We start from the raw sequence: 23329 nt of genomic DNA on the forward strand, positions 1-23329 counted from the left end.
CCATCAGCCCCCAGTGATAAAAAACCCAGGGGATGTCTCACCGCCGCCCTCTGACTGATGCTCCATAACCTCTCTGGACGTGTGTGCAGCAAAATGGGGGGACAGGGGGCCTCCACGGAGCTGATCTAAATCCCATGTGCCACAGCCTGGTAAGGCCTTTCCCCTCCAGGGCACCAGAACTAGGGGCCAGAGCTGGGGTCTCGTGCCTCCCCAGCCCCCTGGGTCTGTGCTGGAGGCGGGAGCTGGGATGGCTTCCCAGCTCGGTGGGTGGCCAGGAGTTACTCATCCTCACATCTGAGAGCAAACAGCAGCAGCCCAGCGGGGTGGGTAGAGGGGGGCTGCGCTCCCCCCACCCCCCAAGCTTGTGTTACCAAATTTGTTTGTGTGCTTATTTTGGTTCCTTTGCACAAAATGGAAACAAACGTGCTCAGTGCTGCCTCTCTGTCTCTCTCCTCACAGAGGGTTGTCAAGGAAGCTCAGCCCTGTCCCTTCCTTCATGGAGAAGGTCCCCCTCTCCTACCCCACGCCAAGGAGGGAGAGCTCAGGGGCTGGGGTGCAGGGCTGAGGGGTGCGCAGGGGAAAGGCAGCCATGCCGGCAAGCAGAGAAAGGTGGAGAGTGGCCTGGCACCAGGAGGCAGGGGACCTGGGTTTCCCACTAGCTTGGCTATGATCTTAAATAACAGGGGCTACCATTTAATAAGCACCTACTAAGCACTTTACATTCTTTCACTCAAAGAGACTTACTATCAAAAATACTCCTATAAAGTGATAATTATGTAACAGGACAGAAGTGCTGATTATGGCTGCAATGGCAATCATATTACAGCATATAAATGTGTCAAATTAACACATATACTTAAATTTATACAATGTTACGTGTCAATATATTTCAACGAAAAATACCTACTCTCATTCTTGGCACTGGGAGTGGAGCAGTTAACAAAAAAGGAAAAAGCCTTGTTTTCACAATGTATAGCTTCTACTGACGTAGGACATAGAAATTCTCTCCCCATTTTACAGCTAAGGAAACTGAGGCTTAGGAAGGCCTAGTGCTGTGCCTAAGATCACTTACCGTGCTTCACTTCCTCAATAGGTCCTCGATGCTCGTTGCGGCTGAGCTGCATGGCGCTCTCCCTGGAAGACCTTTTAGGTCTGGCTGACCTCTCATACTGGGATGATCAAAGGGCAGCTGGGCTGGGGGCAGAGGGTCAGAATCAATGACTCCTGGGGTATCTATCTGTCCCCCAGGCCCCAGGATCTCACTTCAGATGCTATCGCCTGCCCATATCAGCAAGGACCAGTGTGGGGCAGGTGGTCCTGCAGTGATGGGTCGCGATGACCCTTCCTGGCCCCCTCCTGTGGAGAGAGCCAAAGGGTGGTGCTAGCTCCCCCAGCCTCTGCCTCCCCTGCCCCCCCAGAGCCCACCCTGGTCTCAGCCCCTCCCCTCTCAGCTCTCCACTGGAAATTCTTCCTCTGGTCTGCACTGGTAGGGGGTCCCCTGGGAATGGCCTGCCCCTCCCCACCGCGGGGACCTCCGGAAATGTGCTGCTCATGGCTGCATGTCAGTAGGCTCGGCATGGCGGCCAGGCAGGCTGACAGCGGAAATTGGAAGCTGGCTGCTGTTTGACAGGTATATTATTCCCGCTGCCCTCGATTTATTTACCAAACAGCACGCAGAGCCCCAGAAAGCTCTCAGAAAGAGGGAGGGAGCTGAAACCAGGGGGGCCTGACGGGGTGCGGTGGCCTCTGTGTGCTGACGTTGGTGCTGTGCAGGGAAGGGAGCAGGGACCCAGGCCAGCATGGGGAGCCTGGGCTCGCCCAAGTCCTTCTGTCTGGCGGCTGTTTGCGGAACCTCCCTTCAAGGCCGCGTCAGGAGGACCTCGCCGAGCGTCCTGGGGCCAGGGCCAGCGGTTTGAGGTCATAGTGAAGTGAGGACCTGTGCCTCCGAGGTGGTTTGGGGAAGCGGCCCCCCATGTCTAGGGCACTGGGGGAAGAGAGAGTCATGCTGAGGAGGGGGCCCTGCGGAGGTGGGTGGGTGGAGTGGAGCTGCTGAGCGTGGTTGTCCAGGTGTCCATCAGCACCCAGGGGCCCAGGCATCAGGGTGAGGGAGGTCTGACCTTGAGCCCTTGCTCGGTTGCCAGGTCTGGGACCCTGCCACAGGGCCACGTCTGCCTGGAGGGGGCACCTTTTCCTAGTTTGCACAAAGGTGCTGTGTAGTCCAGTGACAAGCCTATGAAGATCAGCAGAGTATCTGGAATCAGACAAACCTGGGTCCACGCCCATCTCAGCTACATACAACCTGTGTGACCCTGGAAAGACCCCCAGCCTCTCTGAGCTTTCATCTCCTCCTATAAATGGTAATAATAATAATGCCACTTCTTGACACTGTTGTGAGCAATAAATAAGATGATCTACATGAGTGCTTTGCGAGTAGTGAAACACACATAGTTTTAAAAAAGAGTTTCATTTAGAAAAGGCAGTGAGAGCGTTCCCCTGTGTGTCCCACGCTGGGTGGTGTGAGTCATGGCTGTGGGCTGCGGCAGTGGGAACGTCTGCTGTGTGTTGGGGGCAGGTGGCTGTTGGAATGTGGGTGTGACTGTGTCCGGTCAGACGTGGATTTGCTCTGAGTGAGATGAGGAAACTCATCAGAAGAGCCCTCGGCTCTGCCGGGAGTCTGGGAGTGTGTGCGTTGTATCTGAGCGTGACCGCATGCTGCTGGGCACCTGTGTGAGGCTTGGGGGTGGTGGTGACTTTGTGGTGGGCTTCTTCAGTGTGTGACTGAGCCCTGCAGGGATGTGTGAAGGATGTGTGCCCAGGGGTGTGTGTGCCCAGGGGTGTGTGCCTGGGAGTGTGAAGGTCCAGGAGTGTTGCACAGGTGGTGTGTGTGTGCATTAAAGTTAAGGGGTAGGGGCCGGTGTGTGCAGGAGCATACTTGGGGTAGGCATGTGTTAGTGTGTGCAACTTGGTGCACGCACACACACACACACACCCCTCAGCATTACATGAAAGCAGCCTTTCAGTGTCTGCTGCATGTCTCCTGCCTCTGAACCTGATGTAAAATTCATGGAGAATCGGTTTCTAGAAACGCAGAGATGGAGGGGAGTGTGGATTACATCCCATCCTGAATGGTGAGTCACAGAACAGAGGGGGGCTGATGTCAACTCCTTCCTCCTTGGCTTAGCTCTGGGGCAGGGGGAAGTGGCCTGCTCATCCATTTCTTCCTGGCTTCCGGTCTGGGGGCTTCTTTGGCTTGTAATAACTGTCCCCCACCTCCGCCCCACACCCTAGCATGCTGGCTGTCATCCCAGAGGCAGGGCTGACGGGCTGGCCCAGATGTTGAGGGTGGAGGCAGGAGAGAGGGAAGCACTGGGGGCCCAGTGGGTCCCAGGTCATGTGGGCCTCCTGTGCCTCATCAGCTCGGGCGTCTCTGACCTGATCAGGAATAGTGGATAGCCTGTGATTTGGGACTGCAGGTGAGAGCTGGGAGGCAGCCTTTCTGAGGGGGGCAGTCTCCAGGGACCCCAGACAAACCTCCGTGGTGGCCCACCTCCTTCTCCAGGGTCATTGGGCTGGAATCCACACTCTCTGCAGATGGTTCACCTGTAATTTGTCCCTTTCACACCCATGAGGCCGAGGGGCCCCTGGGCTTGGCTGGGCAGTTACAATGTCAGGCTCCTTGATCTGGCTACGGGTGAAGGGGGCTTGGAAGGATTGTACAACACCCCATCTTTGCCCCAAGATGAGTCTGCCATGCTGACCCCTTTGCAAGGCACTGTAGAGACTGGCAGGGACTTGAGCACCTGGGCTGGGCAGGAGACAGGAAGCCCAGAGGGGCAGGGCCCTGTCACGTCCATTCAGGCTCCGTGTGCTGGAACCTGGCCCTCTGGGATGGAGGAGTAGGGGTTGAGGGGACTCAATGCCAGAGAGGCTGGGGGGCATCTGTCTCCCAGTCCAGGCCAAGACATGCTCGCTGTCCACAGCCCCACGGCCCTGCTGCTCCTGGATCTGCAGACCAGACCATTTCCTGTGCCCCCTCCCTCTGGCTGGCCGCCCGCCCCGGGCGCCATCCCCAAGCACTGTAAGGAGCCTGCAGCCTCTGGCCGCCTGGGGCTCCTGCTTTGGAGCCGACCAGGGCAGCACATCGGCATCTCTTCACTCCCTGCCTCTCTCTGCTTCCTGCTGACCTGCACGCACACACACTTTCCCTCCCTGTCCTCTTTCCTCTCTCCCCCCTTTTCTAATCTTTGCTCTGTCTGAGCCTGATGTGCCTTTGCATTAAATCCCCTTCCCCATCCTCTGTCTGGGTCACCTGGGCCTCAGAAGGCTGGTAAATAAAGAGGGGGGGCCGGGCTGAGGAGAGGCCAGGGAACTGGGCCTCAAATGCCCCCTCTCTGGCTGCCCCCAGATGGGTGTCACCACCCAGAGAGGTGGGATCTCCTCTGCCCCACTCTGCTGTCACTCTATGCTGGCACACATGTGTGCCTACATTCATGCACACACACGGCTTGCACACAGCTCCACGTCTCCAGGAGGAGGGAGACCTCTAAGTGGGAAAGAAAGGAAGTCAGAATGACACTGGTGCTTCACATGCATCAGGGCAAAGGCTCTAAAAGGGGGTGAGCAGGTGAGAGGAAGTAGGGGGAGACTACCTGGCGCTCCTGGTCCTGAGGACTTCTCCCAGTCCCTCCTTCCTCCAAGGTCCTGGTGAGGATGCTTCCCCAGGTCCCTACCCTCCTGCCACACTCTGTCAAAACTCTCCTCTCCCTTCCGCTTCCCTCTGTACGGCGCTTGCTCCTTTGTCTGCTGGGTGTTGGTGCCTGCTGATAGCTCCCTCATCCGCCCTGGGGCACAGGGTCCTTGAACTGTTCCACCTGTCTCTCCAATGCCCACCACCCCTGCAGCCAGTCTCTCAGCCCCTGCCTGGGACCTGGTGCATGGCAGATGCTCAGTGGCTGCTGGTTGAATTCAGTGATGGAGCCTGGAGTGGCTCCTTGGGACAAGACCCCAGGAGCCTCTGTGCCAGCTTCTGTCTGGAATGCCCTTCCCTCCAGCAGGTGCTTAAAGAATCCCTTCTCATCTTTTAAGACTCAAGCTAGAGTGTCACCTCCTCCGAGGTGTCTTCCTTTACCCAAGGGTCCAGCTCCCAGGATGCCTCGAATGTCCCTCAGCAGCTCTTACCTGGCTCTCTCTGCATGGCCAGGAGTCCTCAGAGTGGGCCTGGCCCCGATCAGCGCTTACCCTCCACTCTGTGGCCAGGCACCATGCCCAGCACACGCTGGGTGCTCAATAGGTGGCCACAGAGGGGACAGCTGTGCCTGTTTCTTTTACTTGAAAATATCCCCTCTTTGGGGTTTGTGTCGGCCTCCACTGCATACAGTGTGGGGGTCGCCCTGACTGAATGCTGGGGCCATGGGCAGGTGGTCTGTAGGATCAGGTTGCCTGCCAGGGCAGGCAGTATTTTCCCTAAAAGTGGGAGGACATGGTTGTTGTGAGTCACTGAAAGAAGGAGGGGTCCTTGGTCGGATCATCAGAACAGGGAAGCCCCCCTTGATAGGCAGGAAGGACAGCTCACCTGATCTGCACGAGCCAGGGCATCTGGGAAACGTTCTGGGACAGCAGGGGTGGAAGGCAGCACCCACCTTGCGGAGAGCAGTACAGGCCATCAGAGTCAAGCATGTGCCGTGTGCTCAGGCCTGCGCTCGGGCCTGAGCTCTCACGGCACCATTAGGAGGAGGCATTTGTATTCTCCTCGTTCAGGTGAGAAACAGAGCTTTAGAGAGGCGAGGGGGCTTTCTGAGCTCATGCACTTAGGAAAAACCAGGCTTCCGAATACAACCGAGTTCTAAAGCTTGTGATTGCAGCCGAAGGGGAGGCAGAGGACCAGAGGGAGGGACCCCATGGGGGCCCCCACTTGGACAAGGAGCTACTTTGCCTTGTAAATTTGACTGCCTGGCTACCTGTGATGCCATGCAAGAATTTTCTCGGGCACTCACCTCCACACCGCTGTGTCATTGAGCTGTAGGGACCTAAAGGGGGAGTCATCTGGCTGGAGTATGCGTCAGCCAGAGACCCCACGGGGAAGGTGAAACTTGGGCCCAGAGCCAGGGTCTCTGCTCCCTCAGTGGCAGCCTGGCATAGTGTTAGCCATGTGGCCCCCTTTCCCTCCACTGATTTTCCAGCACTTAGCATGGCGCTGGAACCCAGAATACATGGGCTCAGTGTAGAGCTGGCAGGACCTGGTTCTACATGTTCTAACTGCAGAGCTGTACCTTGGCTAAGCCTCCAAAGAGGCACCCAGGCTAGGTCTCCCTTACCGGAGCCTTGAGCGCCACCACCCCTCCTGGACCCCTGCACTGGAAGCTCTGGAGAAATGCAATCACATGCCCCCAAGCCAGCAGACTGAAGGTGAGTTTTCTCTCCTTTGCTCCAAGACGCATGTCAAGCTACAGAATTATAAACTAGATGGAAATACATGTCTCAGCTGCCCGCTGTGTTAGGCCTCTGTTCCATGTCGAGCTGCAAGCTAGCTCTGGGCCAGAAGCAGACGCTGGGACTGAGCCCGGGCTCCCACCCATTCTCCCTGGGACCCTGCAAAGACCGCACGTAACGCAGAAGGAGCTCCGTCTCTTCCTCTCTCCCTCTCTCTCTCCCTCGTGGGTAGCCCAAGGGAGAGGCTCTGGATCTGGGTGGGAAATGCAGTATCGACGGCTCGCTTTCTCTCTGCCGGGTAACCAGCTGGGCGCACAACAGATCAATTTGCAATCATAACGCCATCGTCAATGCTAACTCCAGGGCTGGCGTTGGGATGGCCGCCGCCTGGTTCCCTGCCCGCCTTGCATGACAGCCAGGGCTGAAGATGGGAGGAGGTGGAGTTGGGAACTTCCGGGGTGCCTGGGACTCTGCGGCCAAATATCCTGCTGGGCCACAGCCTGCCTGCAGGGCCCTCTCCTGGGGGTAGGGAGTGGTCCCAGGCCTGAGGCAGCCTTGGCTCTGCCTTAGAGGGGCACAAGGGCTGGGGATGCCAGGAAACAGACAAAAGGCTCTTAAGAGGAGTGGCTGAAAGCAATGGTTGGGTCCCAGGGTCTTTATGTGGCAGTGTGGGTAAAACTGCAATATTTCCAGAATCTCTTGCCTGGCCTTCGTGCATCTCCATATCAATAGGTGTTTCCAAGGGGTGGAGAGAGGCAGTCTATCTCCATATCAATAGGTAATTACAAGGGGGACGGGGCGTATCTGGACGGGAGAGGTGGGGTGGGGTCCCTTTTTGCAGCTGGGTCATGAGAGACAGGGGTGAGCAGAAGTGGATGGCTGCCTGTGAGCAATAAATGGGTTTCTCCCACTTTGTTTCTTCCTTTGACTGATTTCGGTTTCCCTAACTTTCGGTTTCAGAGGTAATTTGCCCTGGGCTGGGAACAGATTTTCTCACTGGAGTTACAGGCAGGGACCTCAGAGGCCACCAGCTTGGAGGTTCTCACCCACTGGAAGACCCTGAAGGCGAGGATGGCACCATTCTGCTCCTCCCACCCCCAGCTCCCTCCACATCCCAGTCCTTCTCAGCAACCCCAGAAAGCACACTGTACACTAAGAGCGAGTGACCCTCCCTCTTGGGTACAGAGAGCTTCAGCCCCCTCTCCAGTCACCCAGGGTGCAGGGGAGCTGGGGTTTGAACACAGCCAGTCTGGCTCCAGGGTCCAGACTTCCAATAACAGATGTTCAATAAATATTTGTTGAATGAAAACCTGTGTGCTTTAAAAAATGCAGATGCCTGGGCTCCTCCCCAGATCTACCGACTCAGAACCTCAGGTGTGGGGCCCTGGCATTTGAGTAGTTTACAGAGCTTCTGGGTGGTTCTAATGAGGTGTACAGGAAACCGAGAGCGGAAGCCACTTGCCAAGGCCTCTGAGCTGAGAGGTAAGATGGGGCCTCGGCCTCCTGCAGCCGAGCAGCAGGTGATTGTGGGAGTGGTGTGTGGTGGGGGTCGGCGGGCTTGGGCTTCCTGGAGGAAGTGTGCCTGAGCAGGGATTGCAGGCAGGGAAGGAGAAGGGCTGGTGAAGGGAAGGAGCCAGGGGAGTTCTGGGTAGGGGAAAGGGCCTGAGGGAAGCCTCAAAGTGGAACTAAGCACGTGTCATTCTTTCCTGGAGAGGAAACCTAGTATCACCCTTAATCTGTGCTCTAGCAAGGAGCAGAGAGGCCAGAGAGGCTGCCACCCTAAGGCAATTCCCAGAAGGCTCCCTGGAAGAGAAGGAAGGTGGATTTCTGGGCAGAGGTGAGGTGGCAGTCCAGCCCAGGGAGACGCCATGTGGGGGGTGGATTTGGCGTCAGAGCGTCAGGCCCCAGCCTCCAGTCCCTGTTCTGCCATCCCTGACCACTTACCCACACCATGCCTTGGAATCCCCCTTTTAAAAAATGGGGACAATAACTCCAATTTTCTTGCAGTGTAAGTGTAAAGAGAAAAATGAGACAGTGTTGGTGAAAGTGCTTTTCGTCTGGGAATTGTTGTACACACCGAAGGAGCTCGGCCTTGGAGTTTCACACAGAAGGTTTGAATCCGGTTCTGCCACCTCCCAGCTATACAACCTGGGCACAAGTTGCTCAGGTGTCGTCATCTCTAAAATGAGGATAATAAACCTCTACATCACAAGGTAAATGCGACCTGTCAGTGGAGAATGTCCCTGGCCCAGAGCGGCGCACTTAACATCACTGCTCCTTTGGGAGGGGAGCCGTGTGGCCTGGTGGAAAAGTGACATTCGGATCTGGCCTCTCCTGGGCTCAGCAAGCCTTACCTGACCTCTCCGAGCCTCAGTTTCTGCATAAGGGAAGGCGGAATGCTAAGAGGAGCCTCACTGGGTTGCCGCACAAATCAAGCGCTCCTGGCAGAGGACTAGCATTCGGGGGGTGTTCAGTAAATGGCATGCACGGCCGTCTGCCAGAACGACCAGTAAAGGCAGCCGCGCAGCAATGGGCCACAGAGCACGGTGGGGAGCGCTCTGCGGAGCAGGAGGAGCAGGGTACTCAGGATTAGAAGGAGCAGCACCCCAGCCCCGCCTGACACTCGGGGTACACCTCTAGGCGCCAGGGCCTGCCCCTGCCCTGCGCCTCCTCCACCCTGGAGAGCAGCTCTGGGCACGCTCTGGTCCCGACCCCGGGGCCCACCCCACCTGCCCCACCTGGCACTGATGGATGCTCAGCCTGCCACCGCGAGGCCGCAGCCAGGATCAATACTCTAATCAACACCACACGGAGCCTGCCAGCGTCTTTTGCCCACCCCAAACTTGGCGGGGAGGGCTTGGGAGTTGCCAAGAGGGGAAGGAGATTAACTCCAACGCTGAGAACTCCACTCGATGAATAATTGAATCAGTGGGAGAGGAGGAATGGCCTGGGGTGAGGGGGCTGCGGAGAGTCCTCCAGCCACAGGGCGGGGGCTGGAGGAGCCTCCTGGGCTGCCCTGGCCAGGGAAGGGATTTGGGGTCAGGGTGTGGGCTCAGATCCGGGGGACATGGTCAGCTCCCGCTTTGCCGTCCTTCTGCCAGCAGGGAACCCCTGCCGCACACCTCACGCCTTTGATGCGACAGCCCCCAGGCCTCGCCCACCCCTTTCCCTTCCAGACCCTGCATATTCCCGCGGACTCCAGCACCATCCTTCCTTCCACAGGGCCCTGGAATGTGGGTATAGGTGCTCAAGGCCCAGGCTCCGGCCAGGGGGCTGCTGTGCGAGTTCCCTTCTGCGGGGGACCCCAGCTCCTCCTCCGAGGCAGGAAGAAACAGCAGAAACACCCCTTGTCTGGGAGCTCCATGCTCTGCTCCTGGCCTCGCCCCAGGCGAGGTGTCTGGTCCTGCTCTTGTCTACCTGCTGGCGGGCTTACTAGGCGCTGGGCTCTGATCTCCTGAGTGGCCTGTGCAGTAATGAGTGCCCGGGGATAAGTTGAGACCTTTGCTGTCCCCCCAAGACCTGGTACCCCGCCCCACTGCCGCTTTGGAGCCAGTCTGTGCCAACCTAGGGCTGGACACCCCACTGTACTGCAGAAAGGAGGTCTGGGCGTCTAACCTGCCCCCCGTGCTGAGAGCCTCGGAGGCCCAGCCTCTGAGCACCACAGGAGTGACACCAGGTAAAAGACCTGGTCCTAGTGGCTCTGCCGGGGTTTAGCTGTGTGACCTTGGGTGAGTCACTGTATCTCACTAAGCCCAACTTTCCTCAGCCACATAAGGAGGATGGTCATCTCTTCCCTCCTATCCCATGAGTTTCTAAGGGAAGGGAAGGCAATAAAGCTCCCTAATGGCCCGGGGAGTGCCCAGGCCCCTGACCCCAGACCTCATGATGTCACTTTCCTAACCCCGCGGCTGCACAGTACAGGAACGAAAGGGCACAATGCAGAGGGGAGACTTTGCAAGGAGTTGGGTGGTCTGGATCTGGGCCCCACGCCTCCCCTTTGGTCCTTGCACACCATCCCAGGTGTCCTCGGAGATCTACGCTTGTGTTCTGGGTCTGGGGAAAAGGAAGTGCAGCCACAAAGCCTGGCTGAACAAGGTGTGTCTGTGGGCCTCCCTGGCCATGTGACTTCAGCCTGGTGCCTCACTCAGCAGTAAAGACTGTCCCTGACCAGCTCCCTTTGTTCCTGTCCCTAAACCACCTAGAATGTCATAGCTAGGAGATACGTTAGAGACTTTATAGGTCAGATCACCTCATGTGACTTCAGGCTGCTGCTCTTTACTTCAAGATCAGTGATTGGCAAATGGGAGTCCCAAGGCCGGCAGAGATGCCCTGGTGGTGTGGTGACGGGTGGGGGCAACAGGGTGAGAGATCAGGGCTGTGTCCCCTCTCCCAGCTCCATTTTAGGTAGAGCTGCCCCCTCCTCTTTGGTCTGGAAATTTCATTTCCGAGGAAAATGTTTGAAAAATGGGCTGCTGCTGCACAGGAACTGTGAAATCCATGCCCTGTACTCAGCTGCGTCCCCCCATCTGCCACCCCGCACCTGCCTCCTCAGCCTTGACCTGTCCCACTCAGACCCTCCTGTGTGGACTGTCCTCATTTGTCCCTGGATGGTTCTGAGCTCTTCCAGGCCACAGTCCTTTCTCCACCTCTGCACGCCTCTCTCAGAAATCAGTCAGCCCTCTAACTAACCAACCCTAGTGACTGATCTCTGCTAAGGAGATAATGGGAGAGCTTTCCTGAGAATCCGTATGTATTTCAACAGGTACCACTGGAGATGGTGCCTTCATTTGCTTTTAGAATCTCCGGGGACGCCAGCTGGGGAGATGCTTCTGGATAAGGAAGCCTTTTGGCACTTTTACCCCACACTGTGAACCCCAATGGCAGCCCTGCTGGTTGAGCAGCTGGCATGCTGCACCCTCCCCTTGCTGTGGACTGAGTCTTGGTGCTTTGAGGAGGGACAGCAAGAGGGAGGGGCAGGGTCAATGGGTGGGGTGGGAGAGGAGCACATGCTCTGGAACCTTCTAAGCCTGGCTCTGCCCTGACCTTCGGCATGTGCTGTGCCTCAATTCTCTGCTCTGAAATGGGGCTGATGATCAGAGAACCACCTCCTGGGATGGGCATGAGGATGCTGTGGGATAATTCACGAGAAGCCCTAGAATAGTGCCCAGCACAGAGCACGTACTCAGCCCGTGTTTGCTGTTGTGAGGAGGGTGGGAGCAGAGGCAGATATAAGCACCCTGCTGGTGATTCACATCTCCGAGGTCCCACACCCCACACCCCAGCTCACCTCACCTCCACAGTCATCCCACGAGGTATCCACTGTCGGCATCTCCATTTTACAGATGGTGACATGAGGCTTAGAGCAGGTCTGTAAACCTTCCCCAGGGCCCCACGTTGTTAAGGAGTGGGCTGTCAATCCCACCCACCTCCCTGAGTCTCACCCAAGCTGCTGTGGGGCTGCCGGAGCCTGCATCTTGACCCGGGGTGAGTACCTGCGGCCTCCCCTGAGGCTGTCTCTCCTGCCCTCGCTGTCTCCGCTCCGCCTCTCCGTTCTGTCCTCTGCTTCCAGGACTTGGTCTGCGGAGCCACCGTGTCCCTCCATCTGTTCTGCCCATCCTCACTTTGGCTGGAGGGCCTGACCTAGTTTAGAGGTGGCTGGTTAGGGAGGGCTGTGTGTGTGTGTGTGTATGTGTGTGCACATGTGTGCATTTCTGGGAGGGTGTGAAAGAGGGAACGTGTAGTGGGGTGTAAGGAGTACCAGACCAGGGGACTGAGTGGGGGATCTTTGGCTGGGATCTGCAGATTACTGGCTGTGGGATCTCAAAAGCGTAGTATCTGGCAGGGAATGGGTGCTCAATGAACACCCACTGAAAGATGTGGTGTCCCCGGTGCAGACTCCAGAAGGCAGTGTCCTAGGCAGGCTGGGATGAGGCTTCTCTCCCCCAGGGCACAGTGTCCTTGTTGGCCCAGCCGTGTGGCAGGGGCTGTGGACTGCATGCATGGGGAGGGGCCCTGCCCAATGATCCCCTGGCCAAGGTCCAGTGTGTAGATCCCCCAACCCAGACATCGAAGCCCTGCCCCCTGCTGTGGAGCCATAGTAGAAGCAGCTTGGGCCTTAGGCTCATATGGGCCTAGGGACCAGTCCTGCACTGACCTGCACTTGTTAGTGCTGGGAAACCTTGGGTAAGTTACCAAACCTCTCTGAGCCTCACCTCCCTCTTCAGCCAAAGGAGACTCATCCTCTCGGCCATGACAGTCCCCCAGGGTTAAGAGGATGCAATGAGATGGTAAGGGATTTTGCACGTGGGGATTGTTATCCCCTCTGTAAAACAGGGATATTTGCCTCTATGTCACAGGGCTGATCTGCAGACGCTAAGAGATGGCTCATGTCAAGCTCCTTGTGTAGTGCATGGCACACAGTAGCTCAACCAAATAGATACTTCTAGTAATTAAATGGGCAACTCTCGTCCCAGGTGGGCCAAACAGTTGCTATGCCACATAGTCTGTTAGCTTAGCCCTGGAGCTCTCGGGTTCTCTCTCCTTCTGGGGTCCCTTTGTCTCAGGCCAATCAGCCACTGATGAATTTCCCTCCAGAGCAACATCAGTGTGTCTCCAGGATAAAAATGGCCCCCAGCACTGTCTGGGGGTCCTAGTGGGGCTGTGTGCCTGGGCTGGGGGAGGGGTTATTTGACATTTGGCTCCAGGGATTTAAAGTCAGCCCCTGGTCTCCCCTTGCTCTCCGGTGTGAGGATGAGGACACAGGGTTCTGGGGCCCGGAGGCCTTGGGGGAAGCACAAGCCCCAGTCGCTGGTCTGGAAGGGGGAGGGAGCCCAGAGCGCCCTGGTTTGGCCTGAGAAAGCCCCACTTCCCCTCGCCCTGGAGCTGTGGCCTGGAGCCCAGGGGGCCTGTGAGTCAGAGGGACTGCACTTCATCCCTGAGCTCAGCGGTGCCCACAGGCAGGGCAGGAGGTCAGTGTGGGCAGGGTTTCCCAGCAGGAGGGCCGATGGCCTCCAGCACTCCTCCCGGGTCCCTGAAGGGCTGCCAGGACACGGGAGGCAGGAGACCCCCTCCAGACCGCAGGCCGGGCCTCCACCAGCCTCTGCGCGGGCTTCCAGCTTCTTGCTCTGACTCTCTCCCTCCTTTATCCTCCCCTGCTGCCAAGGGGAAAGATGCGCTGAGACCCTCCCAGCGCTCCGGTGGCCTGGCACCTGCCTCAGTGGAGAGCACATTTCTGCTCCATTAGGCTGGCCTGTGAAATGTGTGGAATGGGAGCAGAAGGGCACCGCATAAAACATGCAGAAAATCCAGCACCGCTTCCTCCTTCCCCCGGTCCTGGCTGTCCGACACCACCAGCCCTCAGGGGCTGAAGAGGAGCAAGATCTGGCTGCCATCACTGCCCTGGAGAAACCACCCTGCTTGTGGCAAATAAAATTGGGGAGGTTGAAATACAGTTGCAGTTTAGTTCCAGCTGGATATTAACAGCTTCAGGGACAAGCTCAGAAAGTGAGAGAGGAGAGGAAGGAGTAGGAAAGGGAGCTGTGAACACCATTAACATCCAGTTTCCTCAGAGAATCCCAAATGTTTGAGGCTCTGGTCTTGGGAGCTGCAGAGGGCGGGCGGGCAATGAGGTGCTGTTGTCAGAAGGCTGATGCTGCAATTTCTAGAAGCTGCACCTACTAGAGGGGTGAGTGGGGCTGAGGACAAGGCCCAGACACTGGCTGGGTGCTGGCCAGGTGGGGAGGCGCATGGGGGTACCCAGCTTCTGTGTCTCCAGCTCAACCTGCTCCTTCTCTATGTACTGTGCACGTTCCTTTCTGGGCAGCCCGTTGGTACTCGCGTCTATGGGTCAGATCTCTTGCAGGAGCAGGGATCATGGTCATGACTGTGCAAATGCCACTGTGACTTGCCCATCTCCAGCTGCATGGGTGTGGGCTGCTGACAGGTCACAGCTGCCCCTTCTGAAGAGAACTGCCCTCCACCTACCCCAGGCATTACCTCCAGCCCCTCTTTAGGGCAGCCACCAGCCAACCAATGACAGTCTGACACGAGGTTCCAAACGGCTGAGCCCCTTACCATGAGTGAGGGTAACTTTCTGGGATGATTTATACTCCTGAGTGACCCATGCATCAGGCCAAGGGCTAACCTCCCCCAACACCCCATCCTTCCTCATACCCTTCCCTCTGCTGTTTCCCTCAATCGTTTATGGGTTTTGCCTGAAGAATGCTCCCTCAAGACATCATGAGACCGGAATCCCTGCCTCAGGCTCTGCTTCTAAAGAGCCCAAACCTAAGCCTGACTGGGTGGCCTGGGGCAAGTCACGTGACTCTCTGAGCCTCTGTGCCCTAATCTAGGGAATGGGGGTCAGCGCATGCTCCTGGGATTGCTGATACAACCAGAGGAGGTGTTGTAGGTGGGCTCCTTGCCATCTGTTAGGTGCTTGCATTCGTGTCCTCTTGCCACTGTCACCGGTTGTCACAAATTTAGTGACTTAAAACAGTGCATATTTATTATCTTATAGTTCCTGAGGTTGGAAGTCCAGCATGGGTCTCCCTGGGCTAAGATCAAGGTGTGGGCTGGACTGTCTTTCTTCCTGGAGGCTCCAAAAGAGAATCTATTTCCTCGCTCATGGAACCAGCTGTGTTCCTTGGCTCCGTCACCCTTTCTCCCCATCCTCAAAGCCAGCCCTGGCCAGTGGGGTCTCTCTCCTGTTCGTTACTCTCACTCTGACTCCCCCACCTCCCTCTTTCACTTAGGAGGACCCCTGGGATCGCACTGGGTCCACCCAGCTGATCCAGGGTGATCACCTCATCTCAAGATCCTTAACTCAATCACATCTGCAAGTCCCTTTTGTCATGTAAGGAACGTAATTCATGGGTTCTGGGGGATCAGGATCTGAACACCTGGGGGGCATCATCTGTCTACTGCAGTCCCCAGTGGACCAAGCTCAATATATATTTATTTCCCCTCCTTAAAGACCATTCCTACTGCTTGAATTTAAAGATTATTGTGGAGATTAAAGGGTATCATGAGTGTGAAGGGGATTTGCAAATGGGACATATAGAAGGAGAGGCTGGTCTCGCAGGCTCTTAATTTCCCGCATGGCATCCCCTCCAGATTCTGTACCCTGCTGTGCCCCCCTCTCTTTTGAAGCCCCTCTCCCTGCCCTCCTGTGGTCACAGTTTCCGGAGAGTCCCTCTGTAGGAGAAGAACCTCGACCTGTTCTTGGGAATGGAATAAAGAGGTCAGGGCTTCTGAGCCTGCTGTTGAGGGGGGTGAGCTCAGGATGCTAAGCTCATTTCTTACCCACTGTTTGCCCAGGGTGGGTCCGTCTGGTGTGCATTTGGGAAAAGGGACAGGCACCCAGATGGAGAAGGGGAAATGGCACGGATGAGCTGGGCTCTGCAGGACAAGGAGACCCTTGGGATTGAGTTGCTGGCCAGGGCATGGTCAGAAATTTGGCCTGTGGTAGGCGGACTTCTGTTATTTACTTTTTGTTTATTCTTTTCAACTTCCAGCAAAGCTCCTCGTGAAAAGGCACCCTGTGTCAGTTGTGCTGAGAAGATGAAAAGAAAGGGATTTGGGTGTGGGGAACGCTTGGGTCATGGAGAAGGGTGGAAAGGGCAGGGGCGAGGGGAGGGGGGCCGCAGAAGTGGGAGAAGGGGCCTCCAAGGGGAGGCAGGGCCAAGCAGGCATGTCACCTCCTCCAGGAAGTCTTTGCAGTCTGGGGCGAGCACACCTCCCCCCTGCTTGTCCTGTAACTCCAGTACAGGGATATGGTCGGGGGTCCATACCCTCCACTGGACTGAGTGCTCCTGGGGGACAGGAGTGCTGTCCTGCTTCTCCTGCCCCTCAGTATCCACCAGGAGCCTGGGGTACAGGTGCTCGGTCACTGTTGCTGGGGAAAAGCACCGGCAGGGGTGTGAGTGACTCCCCACAGCCTCACAGAGTAAAGCACGGGGGTTAGCTTCTTGACAATGGCCTTGGCAATGATTTTATTTCAGATGACATCAACAACAAAAGCAAAAATCAACAAGTGGAACTACATCAGACTAAAAAGTTTCTATACAGCAAAGGACACCATAAAGAAAATGAAAAAGCCACGTACAGAGTGGCAGGAAATAATTGCAAATCACTTGATATGGGGCTATTATCCAAAATACATAAAGAACTTATTAACAGTCGAAAAGCAATCTGACGAAAAAATGGGCAGAACATTTGAATACACATTTTTCCAAAGAAGATGTATAGATGGCCAACATGTACATGAAAAGATGCTCAATATCACTAATCATTGGGGAAATGCAAATCAAAACCACATTGAGATATGACCTCATACCTGTCAGAATGACTACTATAAAAAGACAAGAAATAACAAGTGTTGATAAGGATGTGGAGAAAAGGGGCTATGTGGAGAAAATGCACTGTTGATAGGAATGTAAACTGGTATAACCACTGTAGGAAACACTATGGGAATTCCTAAAAAAAAAAAAAACAGAACTACCATATGATCCAGCAATCCCACTCCCAAATATTTATCTGAAGAAAACAAAAACACTAATTCAAAAAGATACATGCACCCCCATGTTCATTGCACCACTTATTTATGATAGCCAAGATATGGAAGCAACCTAAGTATCCATCAATGGACGAATGGTAGAGAAACTGTGGTATGTATATATAGTGGAATACTATTCAGCCATAAAAAGAATGAAATCTTGCCATTTGCAACAACATAGATGGACCTCAAGGGCATTATGCCAAGTGAAATAAGTCAGACAGAGAAAGACAGATACTGTATGATCTCTCTTATATGTGGAATTTAAAGTAACAGACAGACAGACAGCCACGCTCATAGATACAGAGAACAGAGTGGCAGCTGCAAGAGGTGGAGGTGGAGGCCAGGGGAAGAAATGGGTGAATTGTTGTTGTTTTAGTTTAAATAAATTGAATAAAAATTTAAAAATTCACCTCCCACTCACCTCATCCCTGACCAGTTGACTTGGAATTTTAAAGGGGCCATGACTGATTCTAGAATCTAAACTTAGCAAGTGTCTAGATACCCCTTTTAATGTAAACTTTAAATTGAAGAACACATACATAAACATGTAAATTCATAAGTGTGCAACTTGATGAATTCTCACAAGGTGAACACACCAGGTCTAGAAACACGTCACTAGCCCCTAGAAGTGCCCTTTGTCCTCTTCCAGCCTCCCACCTCCATCCATGAAGGGTGACCACCAATCTGGCTTCTAACCCCATCAATTAATTTTGTCCTTATTTTATAAACTTTATGTAAACTAAGTCATACATATGTCCTCATTGTGTCTAGCAAAATTTCCTCGGCAGTAGGGTAGGAGCTTTCTTCCCTCAGCACTATTTTAGAGGTTTATTTCTATTGCATATGGCTATAGTTTGTTCATTTGTATTGAGGTATAGTATTCTTTTGTCTGATTATACACAATTTTTTTTTTATCCATGCTTCTGTTGATGGGTATTTGGATTGTTTCCAGTTGTGCTATTATGAATAGTGCTGCTGTGAACATTCTTGTACAATATTGTGGTGTACTTTGCATGCATTTCTGTTGGAGTGAAATTGCTAGGTTGGAGTATATGCTTGTGTCCAGCTTTAGGACACACTCCCTGTGGCAGCAGCCTCTAAGGTGGCCCCAGTGATCCCTGCTGCTTTGTGTTCACACTTGCTATGGACTGAGTATTTGTGTCCTGCCAAGACACATATGTTGAAGTCCTGACTCCCAGTGTAGCTATATTGGGAGATGGGGCCTCTATTGAAGTAATGAAGGTTAAACGAGGTCATAAGAGTGGGGCCCTGATCCTATAGGATTAGTGTCCTTATAAGAAGAGACATAAAAGAGTTAGCTGTCTCTCTCTCCCTCTCTCTTTCTCTCTTTCCCCCCTCCCCTACCATGCATATACAGAGGAGAAGTCATGTGAGTGTACAGCAAGAAAGCAGCCATATGTAACCCAAATGGACAGCTCTCACTAGATACCATCCCTGTTGGCACCCTGATCTTGGATTTCCAGTTCCCAGAACAGTGAGAAAATAAATGTCTGCTGTTTAAGCCACCCAGTCTATGATATTTTGTTATGGCAGCCTGATCAGACTAATTCAACACTCTTGTATAATTCTCTCCCTTTGAGGCAGGGCTGGACTTACTACCTTACCCCTAACAACAGAATATGGCAGAAATAATGGGATGTCATTCTGAGATTAGGTTATAAAGACTGTGGCTTCTGTCTTGTGTGCTCTCTCTCGCTCTCTTACTCACTCACTCTGAAGAAAGCCAGTTGCCATGTTGTGAGCTACCACATGAAGAGGCCCACGTAACAAGGAACCGAGCGGGGCCACCCACCCTGTCAGAAGCCTGAAAGGAACCTAATCCTGCCAACAGCCATGTGAGTGAACTTAGAAGCAGACCCTTTCCCGGTCAAGCTTTCAGATCAGACCACAGTCCTGGAAACCTCATCAGAAACCTGAAGCCAGTGGCACCTAGTCTCCCAAGCTCTAGACTTAATCCACAGAAGCTGTGGGATAACAAATGTTTTTTTTAGTATCCCACTTCAGTAAGTGGGATAATTTACTGAGTCAGTAAGTTTTGGATGAATTTGTTACACAGCAATAGATAACTAATACACTGTGAGGTTGTACCAGTTCATTTTCCCACCAGCAATAACAAGAGTTCTGTCTGCTCTACATACTTGCCAACACTTGGTTTTGTCTTTCTCTTCTCTTTTGGCCTTCTGGTGGGTGTGCGGCAATATGGGCACACCTCAGAGATCCTGCTGGTTCAGTTCTAGACCACTACAATAAAGCAAATACCATAAAAAATTGTGTTTGCTTCCTAATGAATTTTCTGGTTCCCTGTGCATGTAAAAGTTATATTTACACTATACGATGATCTATCAAGTGTGTAATAGCATTATGTTTTAAAAACAATGTACATACCTTAATTTAAAAATACCTTATAGATTAAAAAAATGCTGACCATCATTGATTACTTTCATTAAGATGGTATTTGTACTAAGCTGCCCTCTGTTGGTTATTTACAGTAAAAACCAGCTCTCAGTGAATCACAATCCCTGATCAAAGGTCACACAACAAATATAATAATAATGAAAACCTTGACATAATGTGAAATTACCAGTATGTGCCACAGAGACAGATGGATGAGCAGATACTGTTGGAAAAATGGTGTTGATAGACTAGCTCAATGCAGGGGTGCCACAAACCTTCAATTTGTAAAAAACACAGTATCTGCAAAGCACAGAGAAGTGAAGTGCAATAGCATAAGGCATGCCTGCACTGCATTATGACTTTAATTTGCATTTGTCTGGTGACTAATAAAACGAGCACCTTATGTTAATTGGCCATTTGAATGTCTTCTTCTGTGAAGTGCTTGTTCAAGTAATTTGCCCATTTTTTTCCAGTGGATAGCTTAGCCTTTTCTTATTGGTTTATAGGATTCTTTTATATTCTGATTAAGAGTTCTTTCTTGGACATCTGTATTGCAAGTGTCTTCTTTCATTTTATGGTTTGCTGGTTCACTCTATTTTTAAAGTTTAAAGAAAATACTTTCAAATTTACAGAAAAGTTACAAGAATAAAATTAGCACAAAGAGTTATATCAGCCCTTACCCAGATTCACCATTGGGTAGCATTTTACCTCATTTGCTTTATCATTTACACTCTCTTCTCACATTCCTCTCTCTCTGGGCACACACATGTATACACGCACACACATACACACACCCTGCTTTTCTGAATCATATGAGAGTAAGTTGAATACCTGATGACCCTTCACTCCCAAATAAATAGTTCAGTATGTAAGTGTATTTTCTTAGGAATATTCCTTATATGACCACACTACAGTCACGAACATCAGTCATTTTAACATTATAAAATACTTTCATCTACTCTCCTATCTGTATTCCAATGTTTTCAGTTGATCTAATAATACCCTTTCTAGCATTTTCCCCTCTTGCAAGACAGAATCCTGTGGGGGAGCAGGTATGTTCTTAGTTGTCACATCTCTTAGTCTCCTTTGATCAGGAACATTTCCATAACCTTTGTCTTTTATGACACTGACATTTTGAAGAATAGTGTCCCTCCCCCTCTTCCCTTTTAAGTAGAACATTTTTCATTTTGTTTGTCTGGTATTTTCTTATGATCAGAGGAAATATTGCATCGCCGCCTAGGATGGTATATGAATGGCGCTGGGTCCTTCTAGGGTCTCACATCTGGAGCTCTGGCATTTCCCTCTGCCCCTCATTAGTGGTGTTGATTTTGTTTTGATCACCTGCTCAAGGTGGTGTTTGGTTTCCCCACTGTATAGTTATGATATTTTTCTTTGAAACTAAAGAGCAACTTGTGGGGATATGCTTTAAGACCACACAAATATTCTGCTTCTCATCAAAATTTCCCCTAGATTTAGCATCCACTGATGATTCTTGTTTGGACCAATCTTCACTATAATGGTCACAAAAGTACAGTTTCCACCTCCAACTCTCTCCCTTTCCCAGTCAGCCATTGGTATTATACTGTGAGCAGCAACCCTCCCTTTGAAGGTATCTTTATTTAATGTAGTCTAACTTATTGGCTTTTTCCTCTGTAGTGAATGCCTTTTGTGTCCAGGTGAAAAAAAAGTTTTTTTGCCTATCTCAACCTCTTGAAGATACTCTCCTATGTTTTCTTCTAAAGGCATTATTATTATCAGACTTTTGACATTTAGCCCTGTGATCCATTTGGGATTGATTTTTTGTATCTGATGTGAGCTAGGGGTCAAGATTAACTTTTTTCCTTACAGAAATCCAATTCACCCAGTTGTTTTTATGAATGATTTTTATTTACACAAGAAGTGTATGAAATACTTCCATCTCTTAACAAACTCCAAGATATCACAGATAATGGCAATCCTCTTTGACCTTCCCTGCCCACCTTTACCATTTTGCCCTCCCTAGAGCAGGGCTTCTGGAAGTAAACATGGTTATTGGTTTATTACGTCCTTCCGGACTCTCTCCCTAAGCATCAACATATGTGCACGTACTATTTCCTGTTTACTACTTTCCTCCTGTAGTGTCACCGTGGGTGAGTCATTCTGCAACTTGCTTTTTTTCACTCAGGAACATACCTTGCGTGTCTTTTTTCTGTTGGTACATTAGGTCTCCACGATTCTTTTGAACTGTTGCACTGGATTACATGTTATATATGTCTTATGTCATAAACCGTCAAAGAGCAGCTGAGTCATTCATGGATTTTTAAGTTGGTTCTAAGTCTTCGTTTGGCTACATACTGATTTTTCTGCACACCGTGTGAGTTCCTTGCTGGGTAGCACTGCTATATAAATCGAGGCATCCAAAATGGGAGCTGCTGTCCAGAACCCCTGAGGAGTAGATGAGGATGAAGCCTGGCGTCTGGAAGCTCTGGGCTCTTCCTGGATTCAGGACCTGCCAAAGAGTCTGGGTGACTAGCGCAGCCGGTGGTGAGGCCCATGCCTTGGGCTGCCAAGCCCCGAACACAGGAGCCCTTCCAGGCTGCCCAGGCTCCTGAGGCCGCCCTGTCCCCTTCCTGGCTTACTCCCTCCAGAGCTGGTCTCCCACGTGGGCTACTGTGAGATCTCACTGAGAATCTGCTCACTGACTCCTCCCTTCCTGCTAGGGAGCTGGCACCTACCCCCGGCCCCTCTGCCCTGCGGTCCCCCCACGGGAACTGGGTGGACACCTCCCGCCTCCTCTCAACATCCATTTGTTTAAAACTCCTCCGTCTTCCAAGATCCCCTGCAGGACAGGCAAGAACAAATTTTGAATCGAGAGAAGCTACAGCCCTTAAATCACATGTTGGCCAAAATAATCAAAGAATCTTCCCCAAATTTGTCAACGGCGGCACTGGGCCTACTGCTCAGTAATGACTCGCACTTGATGACAGATCTCGAGAAAATGCGTTTTGGAAGCAATCAGTATATGCTGAATAGAATCCTATTTTACAAGCATTTTATCTACTCTTAAGGACATGGGAGATGAGGAAAACAGATAAGCCTCTCTATTAATATTGATTAGACCATTATATATCTGAAAAAGAGGTTTTAGTCAGAGATGATTGCACCTCACCGGTGCAGCCTTCTGTCTTGAATTGAATCGTTTAATCTGTGGCTCAGTGCAGGGGGTGTGGGGAGGGAGGTGCCTGCAGGCCTTGCTCCTGCACACTGGGCAGAGGAGGCAGGAGAGGGACTAGGGTGAGAGGTCTAGGAGGGCACTTACATGCTCTCTTGCCAATCCCCCAGGGGCCCCGTAAAGGGAAGATGAAACAAAGTGAGCAGCAGAAAAGATGGAGGTCAGACTGCAGGAACAATGGCTTACTTCTAGAAGAGTTCAGAAGCTGAGGCCAGAGCAAACCCCTTCTTTTCTGGAATAGCTTTAAGAATGAAGGAAGTAATCAGAAGTTATGAACAGGCCTTCTTAGTATTGATCACAAAAGAAGACTGCTAAATATGAAAAAATGTTCAATCCCTCTAGAATCAAATTTATACAGTGAAATATTTTTAGTATCAGATCAGCAAAGTTTTTTTTTTTTTGAAAAGCGTAATACCCAGTGCTGGTGAGGATGTGGTGAAATTGCATTTTCATGCTTTACCGGTGAAAGCATACAATCTTTTCAAAAGACAACTTGAGGATATTTAGAGAGGACTTATTTTCTGCTAAGCACCAGGTTAAGATCTAGGTGAATAGTACTGAGTGAAATCAAATCCTTGTCCTGACAGAGCATATCATTTACTGGGGGAAACGGAAGATTAACAAGTGAAAATGTAATTAAATATTTACAAAATGTGAAATGTCTTAAAGGAAACCAAAAGGGAGCTGGAGAGGGGGCAAGAGAAATCACTGGAGGC

At 52.1% G+C, this 23329-nt stretch overlaps 1 long non-coding RNA gene across 6 annotated transcripts in view; it reads left to right on the forward strand.

Annotated features, from left to right (window-relative positions):
• Window positions 1-2662: 2662 nt before the first annotated feature.
• The window catches only part of LOC118913559 (uncharacterized), a 45903-nt gene continuing 25236 nt past the window's right edge, over window positions 2663-23329 (forward strand). Inside the window, exons 1-5 of one of the 6 annotated variants that reach the window (XR_005025250.2) lie at window positions 2663-3128; window positions 6262-6405; window positions 7390-7911; window positions 11772-11913; window positions 13592-14147. This is a non-coding gene — a long non-coding RNA (uncharacterized LOC118913559). Of the gene's footprint in view, window positions 3129-3508; window positions 4705-6261; window positions 6406-7389; window positions 7912-11771; window positions 11914-12653; window positions 12832-13591; window positions 14148-18365; window positions 18759-23329 lie in introns of those variants that run through there. The other 5 variants (XR_008993331.1, XR_008993328.1, XR_008993330.1 and 2 more) reach the window with 5 other exon arrangements.

The sequence above is a fragment of the Manis pentadactyla genome, chromosome 13 (assembly GCF_030020395.1).
Source record: "Manis pentadactyla isolate mManPen7 chromosome 13, mManPen7.hap1, whole genome shotgun sequence".
Lineage (NCBI taxonomy): Eukaryota > Metazoa > Chordata > Mammalia > Pholidota > Manidae > Manis > Manis pentadactyla.